The sequence below is a fragment of the Panthera tigris genome, chromosome C1 (assembly GCF_018350195.1).
Source record: "Panthera tigris isolate Pti1 chromosome C1, P.tigris_Pti1_mat1.1, whole genome shotgun sequence".
NCBI lineage: Eukaryota > Metazoa > Chordata > Mammalia > Carnivora > Felidae > Panthera > Panthera tigris.
In genome coordinates, this window is record NC_056667.1 from 87,310,255 (window position 1) to 87,321,491 (window position 11,237).

Sequence of the window (11,237 nt, forward strand, 5' to 3'; positions counted from 1 at the left end):
GAATGCTCCACCCTTGTGACCTAATTACCTCATTCACAAAGGCCCTACCTCCAAATACCTCCCATCACTTCAGGGATGAGATTTTAATCTATGAATTTAGAGAGGGGACACAACATTCAGTCTACAGCAAATGTCATTCATTGCATGTATCAGATAGGCAAGTGAACTAGTCATATTTTGGTTCTTAGGTAAAATATTCTGTAGGATATATATCAAGCAAACCAATTGAAATCTGTATTTACTGCTCTGAATGGTGACCCACACTAATGACAAGCTTAAGTTATTTCAATTGTATATTTTTTTATTTTTATTTTTTTTAAGTTTATGTATTTATTTTTGAGAGCCACAGAGACAGCATGAGTGGGGGAGGGGCAGAGAGAGAGTTAGAGAGGGAGAATCCCAAGCAGGCTCTGCACTATCAGCACAGAGACCAAGGTAGGGGATCTCAAAACTGTGAGATCACAAAACTGTGAGATCATGAACTGAGCCAAAAGCAAGAGTCTGGCACTTAACTGACTGAATCACCCAGGTGCCCCAAATTATTTCAATTATAAAGCTGTGATATATTAACCCCTTCATAAGGGGAAGAAAAATTTACTTTGTGGCCTAACCTAACCAGAGGAAATTCCTATTTTCACACAACCAAATGAACTTTAATAATTAGGACACAATTATAGTCAGGTTGGATATGGAGGGATGGGCACAACTTCAATATCTAGTAGACATTAGACATGGCAGGTACCAGGGAATATTATGAGGACAAACCTGAAATAAAACGTTTTAAGGATTATATCACAAGAGGTGGGATCGGGTGACAAGTTTAAAATACAAGCTTAGGGATGCCTGGGTGGCTCAGCTGGTTGATGTGGGACTTAGGCTCAGGTCATGATCTCACTGTTCATGAGTTCAAACCTTGCATGGGGCTCACTGCTATCAGCATAGAGCCCACTTCAGATTCTCTGTCCTCCTCTCTCTCTCCACCCCTTCCTGGCTTGTGTGTGCCTGTGTGCACATGCTCTCTCTCTCTCTCTCTCTCAAAAACAAATAAACATTAAAAAATAATAATAAAATAATAGACAATACAAGCTGAGTTCAAATAGTGTAGAGAATTGAACGCAAGTCTCTATTTCACTTTGCTTCTTAGGAGTGCAGACTATTCCCAACACTCAGCTGTCAGATAGGCAAACCCATATATGACCATTTAAGCAACTATCACAAAACCACAGAATTTGCCAGGGATTAAGCCAGAAATAGAACTCAAAAAATTGAGCTACAAAGTCCCACTCTTTAACCACTAGTACCACTCCCTTCCTACAGTACATTTAGTGTGAAATAGTTTTTTGGTTTCTTTTCATGCTGTAGTCAACTGAAGTAGGGTGGAAAAAATTAAAAACAGTCCATGCACTAAAAATGCATTTTTCCTTCCATTTAAGGACCTTGAATTTTTTTAAAGTAATTTAAGAAATTTTATGAAAATTAGAAACCCAAAATGTCGCTTTTTACTATTTTAGTAGTTTTCTTCTATTTTTTTTCATACTGGAGCCCTTAAACAAATAAGTGTAGACACTTTTCATCTGTGCATGAAATTAGACTATTTTTCATCTCTGAGAAATAGCATCTTTCAGCCTGCTTTCTTCAGCTCCTTTGGCCAGACAAACTTTGACAAGGAAAGATGATCAAAAAGATGAAAATAACTTTCACGTTTTAAGCCATATCGGGCTATTAATTTGTATCATATATTTTTTTAATTTTTTCCAGAGCAAAAGTAAATTAGCATTTTTACAAGCAGAGAATTCAGAGGTAAAAGCAGTTTGGTGTCTAGAGATTCAGTAATTCGTGAAAGAGCCTCTTTTTCCCCTTTCATTTCCTGTTTTTGAACTCCCTCCACTAGCACCATTCAAGCAAAGAGTAGCACTGTGCTTCTGCACAAATGACTAAAAGTGACATTCGTTATTTTATTTATTTACTTTTTGTTTGTTTGGGCAGCCTGCCTGCAGACAGTGGGACTTGGCGAGCTACATTGCCTTGCGGATGTGCTAACTCTAATTTTTTTCTGACAGAGATGATAGCTTTAATGACGCTGATTTAAATCAGACAAGAGATTTGACTCCTGGAATACTAATTGAAAATATTTGTCTGCCTCAAGGCCTACGCGTTCAAAATAAGGTTCTTTATGATCATATGTTTATCACATTTTTAATACTTGGGTGAAAAGCAAGTGATTAAATATGTATTTTTAAATTTCAACAAAAAACCCCACACCAACAAAATTTATTTTGGTGTTCAAAAAGACAATGATAGTTTGAAATGTTCTTCATTGCATATGGCTGCTTTTATTCTTAAAATGTGTATCATGTTCCTGTAAGTATGCTTATGCTAATACTAAATTAAGGGTCAAGAGTTTTGTTAAGAGAAAATTGTAATGAATTCATTTCTTGAAAAATAATGAAGTCATTTCAAATGAAATATTTTCATCCAAAAAAGATTCAGTATAAATGAGACAGATTTTGATTAAAAAAAGAGTATGAAATTTAAGTTTAACAATCGTGAAGAGTAATATTCAGTAAATCCTGACCCTGGAAAGGGTCGTTCTAGGGAACGGTCCTTGATTTCCCAAGGTTCACTCATAGAGTAATTTACTCGGGTGTTTCAAACCCTACATTCTTTTCCTCACCTCAGACCAGCTGAGCTTTCAAACCTTTGAATTCCTCTTTCATAATTTCAGCTCTTCATGGTGCTTTGAAATGCATATTTCCAGAAATAGAGTATTAGTCACAAAGAAAGGAGTCAGTTTGGTTTCATGATCAGACTTTCCCCCCCATATTTAGGGTGTCCCATAATAACTGATCTTTGAAGCAATGGAACTGGATTTCTAGACTCACTTCTTTCAGGGTGGAATTTTCCATATGGCTTTACCTGCTTAGATTCTATAGCTTTTGGTAACAACTTTTACATTGTTAATTTTGTCTTATTCATAAGGCTACACTTAATTTTCAGATCAAATACTTTTTCCATTGCAATTTATAATTTTATAATATTTTCTTCTGTGACTTGTTTTGACAAGGATTTTCTGAAAATAGTAAAACTAACTTGCCAAGCAGGATATCAAGAAATTGTGAACTCATTAATGGAAAACACTTTGTTTTCCTGCAATTTTTATCTCCAGGAGGTAATTCAATGCATACACTAAGTCTGCAATGAAAATTTGCTGAATGCATGAATGAATAGTGAATATAAAATTTTTCTATAGTTTTTAAAAAATACACGTTTCTGAGAATGTAGCATTTGGCCATCACTATGCTGGTTGCTATTGGAAACAAAAGAATTTAAATTTTCACAGAACATTAAATTTCAATAAAAAAATCAACATATCACAAAATTCATTTTGGTGTTGAAGAAGGCAGTAATGTTTATAAATGCCCTTCATTACATGTTGTTTCAAAGACTATCAGACGTAAAACGAATATGAAGATTTTAAAAATTCAATCAACTTATTTTTTTTTTTATTTTTTTTTTTCAACGTTTTTTATTTATTTTTGGGACAGAGAGAGACAGAGCATGAATGGGGGAGGGGCAGAGAGAGAGGGAAACACAGAATCGGAAACAGGCTCCAGGCTCCGAGCCATCAGCCCAGAACCTGACGCGGGGCTCGAACTCACGGACCGCGAGATCGTGACCTGGCTGAAGTCGGACGCTTAACCGACTGCGCCACCCAGGCGCCCCTCAACTTATTTTTTAAATGAGGAACTGAGAATAGATTAGTTAATGGTGTTGCCTGAATTCATTTATATAGCAGCATGTGTTGGTGAACTTGCTTTAGTATCCAAATCTCTTTGAAACCATATTAGTGTATCTTTTTCTGTGGGAAATATCCTGCCCTTTCATATTATCCAGCAGAGTAAATATAAAATTATCTCAGACACACACACACACACAAACACACACACATTTATAAGAAAATAAATATATTTATTTTATTTAAATTGTATTTTCCTATTGACTGTATGAGAACAAAAACTTTAAGGGAATATAATTACTTTTAGCTAAATAATATTTTCTCCATGTATATAAATCACTGTTTCTCAATCATTTCAATCCAAGATATGTCTATGAACTTGCCAAGGCAAATACTAGAGAGAGGGCACCTTTATTTTTTAATATCATTACAAGGTAACTATGATATTGGTAACCCCAGCTATAAATGTTTTGTACATGCATGAGCACACTATATCTCTCCACCACAGTTTACAACTTGTTTTTTCCATTAAATATTAGCAAAAGGATGGGAGGAATCCATAATGCTATTATATGCAGGCTAAGTCCAGATTTTTCTTAAATGTAATTAGGAAGCACTAACATCAGTTATTAACCTGGAGATGTATTCTAACCAAAAGGAAAAAGATAACCTCAACTTACACCATAAGAATACTGTAAACATTTTAAAATATACTCATGTGAAAGAGTAGTAGTACTTTTCTGAAAAAAAAAAAAAAAAAAAGATTAAGATTCCCCAAATTTTCTAGGATTAGCCAAGTAACTATATGTTTCTTAGCCTGAAACCACAGGGAAAGACTTGACTTTGAATGAATTTTTTGAATATCCTGTAAACATAATTTCATTCCGCTTCTGCTCTGAAAGATTAGATGGGATTTAATACTTCCAAGTATTAATTTAAAAAAAATAAGTTTTCAGCTGAAATTTTTTATTTATTTAACATATAATTGTCTATGTGTCTCAACTTTACTGGTAGTATTTTAAACGGTGTTTGGCACTATTGGTTTTTCCAGAAGTGTCAGAATCCTTTCTTGTGTACTCCCATTGTTAGCTCCTCATTTAACTTGCAACTAGTATGCTCTCCCTCAAGTAGTTAATAAAAGTTGTCATGAATCGTTTTGAACTTTGTTAGTTTAGATGATAGACCTTTGGAGATACATTATGATCTCATTTTATTATACTTGAAGCTTAGCATAATCAAGATGACTTTAGGTAATCCAAAGTCCTCAAGTGTTTCAGTAATGACATTATATTTAAATATTCAAAAACAAGGATTGCCATCTTGCTTGCACATACAGTGGAGAGGTGGGGTACTCTCCAGTATCTTTGTATGGACAGGGGTGGAGGGTGGGTGGGACATTTCATTTATCTAGTCTGGCCAGTCAACTGCTTTTCCAAAGCTTCTTGTATTCTTATCAGTCCTCTAGGTCCTGTGACTTTTTCTTCCTATCCAGCTATTTTTCCACACTAGATACTCCTATTACCTACTATAATCAATTTTCTATGGAATACTGAGTTTTCAAATCAAAGTTGAACATTAAATATTGTAGTCTTTTTAAAGTTCCTGAACCACTCCCTCCCTGCTATTATGTCACTGAGGCTTCCATACTTCCTTCTTTCAGATGTCAACTCTAGCCCCAATTCTGAACCCAACAGCTAACCAAGGAAGACCCACTATCTAATTCTGTGGATGTATTAAAGAGATTAAATTAACTCTCTGACTTTCTTTTACCTGAATTAGGTCCAGAGGGCTTTGACTTCCAAAACTAAATGTGATCTTTATTGTTTCTTCCTTACAAAAGGAGACAACTTTATTTAAAAAATAAATAAATAAAACTGTAAACTTATCACCCAAAACTTTCCTTAGTAGATTACAAATATGATTAATTAAATGGTTTAGTTAAATTTTTAATGGCAAATTAAAAGAAAATAAACACTAAGAGTAACTGAAATCCTAACTTAGGTACATCAAAAGAGCCATTGAGAACCTATCAATTTGCATTCTTTCTATACTATGGCCATATCATTTCAGAAATATATTTGTTAAACCAATGTTTATGATCCTCAGCAAAGATTTCATATATTTTAATGTATTCTATTGTTTCACAGATTCCCTCTAAATTTAAATCTCGTTTTGTCGTATAGTTTGTGAAAATGGAGAATAATAATTGCTCACCAACATCAATAAAATGCTCCAAAAACCACTTATCCTTTAGAAGGTTGAATTTTACTGAGTATATTAGATTGGTAGGTTTCTGTTAACATTCTTTTTCCCTATTTAGTATGGACTAAATACTTATCACTTAACTATTCTTCTCTGTTTACAGAATATTCACCTGGGTTATGAATCCTTATGAATTATATTTAGGGTGGTCTGTTGATATATATACCATTGCTTATATATTCACCTATAGGTGAAAAATTAGAAATTATATAGTATAGGCTATCAACATTGTTAAGAGTTAAACACTAACAGATATTGTACTATGTTTTTGTTATTGTTGTTGCTGTTTTAAAGTTAGAATGGAAATTCCTGAAGACTAGAACATTCTATTTATTGTGTTCACTGATGTATCTCAAGCTCCTGGAAGAGTGCTTGCTACATAGTAGGCACTTAATTTCTATTTGAAGAAGAAATGAATGAATGAATAAAACTTTGGGGAAAAAGTGAGTGGCTAAGGAGTAAAAATAAATAACTAATAAAACACTACATAAAGCCTCAAATACAGCTACTTTTAAATAGTTATCTGAAAATCACATTAGCAGAGGGTCTGCTTTACAACTGTGAAGAATTATTACCATATCTACAGAGTTAATGACCACTTCTATGGTACATGGCACTTAATAATTTTATATTGTTTGGATTATGTGCAGTTCCTGTATGAAAGATGCCTAACCTTGCTGGTTATTTTATCTTTCAAATAAGAATAAGTTGTGGATTTCATCAATAGCTCTTTATGCTCTACATATGGAAAGATTTTAGTTACATATACTCTCTACTTATGGAAAGATTTTAGTCACATATGCATTAAATTTGATTAGAAATCCTCAACTTTATTTTTTAAAATCATTTATTTATAATTTCTCAGCCATTTAAGGCATGATTTAAATTATTTAGTTTTAAGTAAAATTTAACACATTTTGTGATGTTTGACAGGTACCACTTCAAGCCTTTTAAAGAAGTATTTTGATTCACACTTTAAAAAAAAGAAATGTTTTAATTTATATCTTGCCTATTTCTAAAAAGGACTGGGAAACCCAATGAATTTCTAAATATTTTCATATTCCCCTTATATTTTCTGTAAACTTAGCATGGGTAGGATTATATTTGCCAATATAGACATTGACATTGAAATCAGTACAATTTTTTAAATGTTTAAACATTTCTAACCAAGGTAATAATATACCAAACCCTCTATCAGGATCCAACCAACAAGACAGAACCATTTTAAACATTTAAAACTGAGATAATTGAATTCAGGAAATGATTACAAGAAGGATGGAAGATCTATGAAGCTAAATAGTTGTCCCTGAGATTGGCAGCCAATCAGGGGACAGTCCCTAAGGTGGAAGAACATAAAGGAAAAGTGGCATGAACTCATCACCCAGTTAAAGGAGCTAGAACCACAGAGGAGAAATTGCTAATGTCAGGGTATAAGCAGAGAGGGAAGGAAAAATTCCCGGCTGCTCCCTGTATTGTATCCTCCAAGTTTGGCTAATACCTTCCATTGGCCGTACACACCAGAAGCCAGCTGATACAGCAACCTGGGGAATGCCTTCTGCAGGGGTTGTTTGTCCTTGGAAACAAAGAAGAGTCAACAGAATGGATCTGAGGGCAAGCAAGCCAGAACCAGCCTTAAACAGAACGGATTATAGCTTTGAAAAGGATGAAACGATGTTACATCGTCGGCAAACCTAAGATATTAGCTGAGAAATCATTAGGACTCATAAAGTACTTTTTTTTTTTAACTGAAAAAGGTTAATAACTTTGTTAACCAATACTAATTAAAAAATAGGAAGTGACAACAAATCCCATTCACATGGCAACAATTCCTACCGCTGCTCCAGCATTAATTCCAATGAAGAGGATGCATTCCTGTCCCGCTCCCGCTTCTACTTGTTCTCTTAACCGGCCATCATGAGGACTACCACTGGCACCACTTCTACTATTAGGCCATGGCAATAATAAATACTAAGGGGTGGACATACTGATAAGTGGGAAAAGGCTCCATGAAGAAAACAAAACACCAGATGGAAAACTAAAACTTGCACTAAAGACATATTACATTCAGATATTTAAAAAATCTGAATTTTGCAGAAGAAAACTATTCATACTGAATTCAAGATTTACCACAATTGCAATGAAACTTGAGCAAAATGATCCTGAAGTTTATTTGGAAAAATGAAAGAGTAAAAATATCAGATATATTTATTTTAATTAAAGAAGTCTGATGGAGACTTATTCCATCTGTTATTATAATGGAGTATTCATTCATTCATTTGTAAACACTTAATGAACCTCTTACAATAATGTTATAGGCATTTGTGACACAGCGGCAAACAGGGAATCTGTTTGACAAGGAGAAAATACACAAGTAAACACATAAGTGAAAAATATAATTATAGATCGTGGTAATTTCTATGAAATTGTGGGACTCAATAATAGATGGAATGACTGGAAAATGTCCCTTTTTTTAAGTTTTTATTTATTTGTTTTGAGAGAGTGAGGGATGGGAGGATGGACAGAGGGAAGGAAAGAGAGAGAGAATCCCAAGCAGGCTCTGCACTGCCAGCTCAGAGCTGGACAAGGGGCTCAAACCCACAGAACCATGAGATTATAACCTGAGCCAAAATCAAGACTTGGATGCTTAACCAACTGAGCCACCTAAACAGCCCAGGAAATGTCCTTTTGAAGAAGTGACATTTGATCAGAAACTTCAAATGAGATTCAGCCAGCTCTTTGCACAGATGAGGGAACAACCTTCCTAGTTCAACTAGCTGTGTGGCCTCAGGCAAGTCCTTTAATCTCTCTTTCTTGTTCTTCATCTGGAAAATGGGGATACTATAGTATCTACCTTATTTAAGTGTTAAGAAAATGAGTTATGATAGTCTCAAGTACATACAACAATGTCAGAAACATAATAAGCATTCAATGAATGTTGATAAGCTGTTGATAATGCCTGAAACTCCACTAAAAATGGATAGACATGAACACAAAATGTAGCCAAAAAGAAATAAAAATGTCTAATAATCACACTTTATATACAATTTATTCTTATTAACAAGCCAAAACTCAATGGGAGTCATATGATTTTATTCATTGACACATTTAAAACCATTCTATTTAAAATAACATTAAAGAGTGGACTTACAGAATATTAACTCTTAACTTAAAATATTGTTAGAATGATTGAAGGTGTTTATCTTGGAGTAATTTTTTTTAATTGAATTTAATGCTTAAAAGGACATAGTGGTGGGGTGCCTGGGTAGCTCAGTCGGTTAAGCGTCCAACTTCAGCTCAGGTCATGATCTCACAGTTCGTGGGTTCAAGCCCCACATCAGGCTCTGTGCTGACAGCTCAGAGCCTGGAGCCTGCTTCAGATTCTGTGTCTCCCTCTCTCTCTGTTCCTCCCCCACTCATGTTTTGTCTCTCTCCCTCTCAAAAATAAATAAACATAAAAAAATTAAAAGGACATAGTGGAAACTAAAGAAATTCGGTTATTGGAACTTGTAGGCAGGAAATAAGAAGTCGGGTTTCATTATGAACCTTTACACCAAGTTTCTCTGCCTACCACCTTGAAGCTCATTGAAGCTTTCATTTTCTTATATGTAGAAAAAAGTAACATGGGAAAAGATTTCAAAGCTTGTAGCATTTATCAGTATGAAATATTTTTGCATAGGGCCTCCTGGGTGGTTCAGTCATTTAAACATCTGACTTCATGAGTTTGAGCCCTGTGCTGCCAGCACAGAACCTGTTTGGAGTTTTCTCTCTCTCCCTCTCTCTGTCCCTGCCCCACATGTGCTCACTGTCTCTCTCTTTCTCTCAAAATAATAATAATAATAACAACAACAATAATAATAATAATAATAGATCCTCTCTCTGCCCCTCTTCATTGCTCATTTTCTCTCTCTCTCTCAAATAAAAATTAAAAAACTAGTTTTACATATCCCAAATCTGAATTTGCATCTGAGTTATCAATAATGATTTGAAGGTTTTCTAAAACAAGAACTGTGATATATACATTTGGGGAAACTATAATAGGCTTATATCTTGATGGGAGTTGGATAAATAAATGTCAACAACATGTTATAAGGAATGCAGAGTCAACATCATAGGAGACATGATTTTGACATTTTAGTTTTTGAAATTTCTGAAAGAATGATAATAATAGGGATATAATAATAATCCCAGTGATAAATCTCCTTTTCAGGTGTACCTGAAAAATCAAAAACATCAAAAGGAAGATGTAACTTATATATAATTTGGAATTTCCAAGACCCTAGGATACAGAATTCAGCCTTAAGGCATACCCTATGAAAGTCACATGTTCTTTTAAAGATTTCTACCAATTCCTGAGGGTTGCCACTCTTGTGATCTAACACCAGGAAAATATTTCCTTCTTCTCATGGGCAACCTACATCCAATGATGCAGCAGAAGTGTAAATGCCACACTCTCAATCCCAAGCAATTCTCAAGCTCCCTCCGAGCTCCAGGGCTTCCTGAATTGCAGTTAAACAACTCTGTCAGCCCATTCTTACTTCCTTCACTCTTCCACGGGTGTTTATCTTGAAGGCAGTCTCCAATAAATATTCTACAAGCAAATCTCTGTTTAAACCTATTTCCTGGAAACTTTACCTAAGAGGGTTGATGTCAGAAGTAATTTAAGGAAGCAAGAACAATAATGGTATTTTGGAGTTGAATCATCAGTTGGTCATCTGGCAATGAGGACCTTTTATTGGTAGTAGATAAAACATCATTAACCCCTGGCATCATGTAAATGTGCAGTTGTTAAAATGTTCATCTGTGATAAACTAGAATGGGATTTTGATGAAAGCAAATACACTGGCAGGTGCAGTATCTCAGGCATATCAGAAGTTCAGAAGTAAAAGCTATGAAACTGGATGGAAGTTGTAATATGAGATGATTAACCACCAACTAAAAGACTATGCATAAAAGCCAGAATACCACCTTGGCAGTTAATGAAGTAACCTTCATTTTTTTTTTTTTTGTGAGTGATTGGCAGAAAACAAAAACCAGCATCAGACCCAGCACATAGTTATAACAGAGTTCCAGAAGTGATTGAATACTCAAACGGGGAAAGTCTGGACCAGCAAGATGCCTGATTGGAGAAATGTAAAGGGTTAAGACATTGAATGGATACATCTTACTCAATGTTCTAGAAAATCTAGAATCAAGTAAGATTCCTCTGAACCCTTTAGACATGTAATATTATCTTACTCTA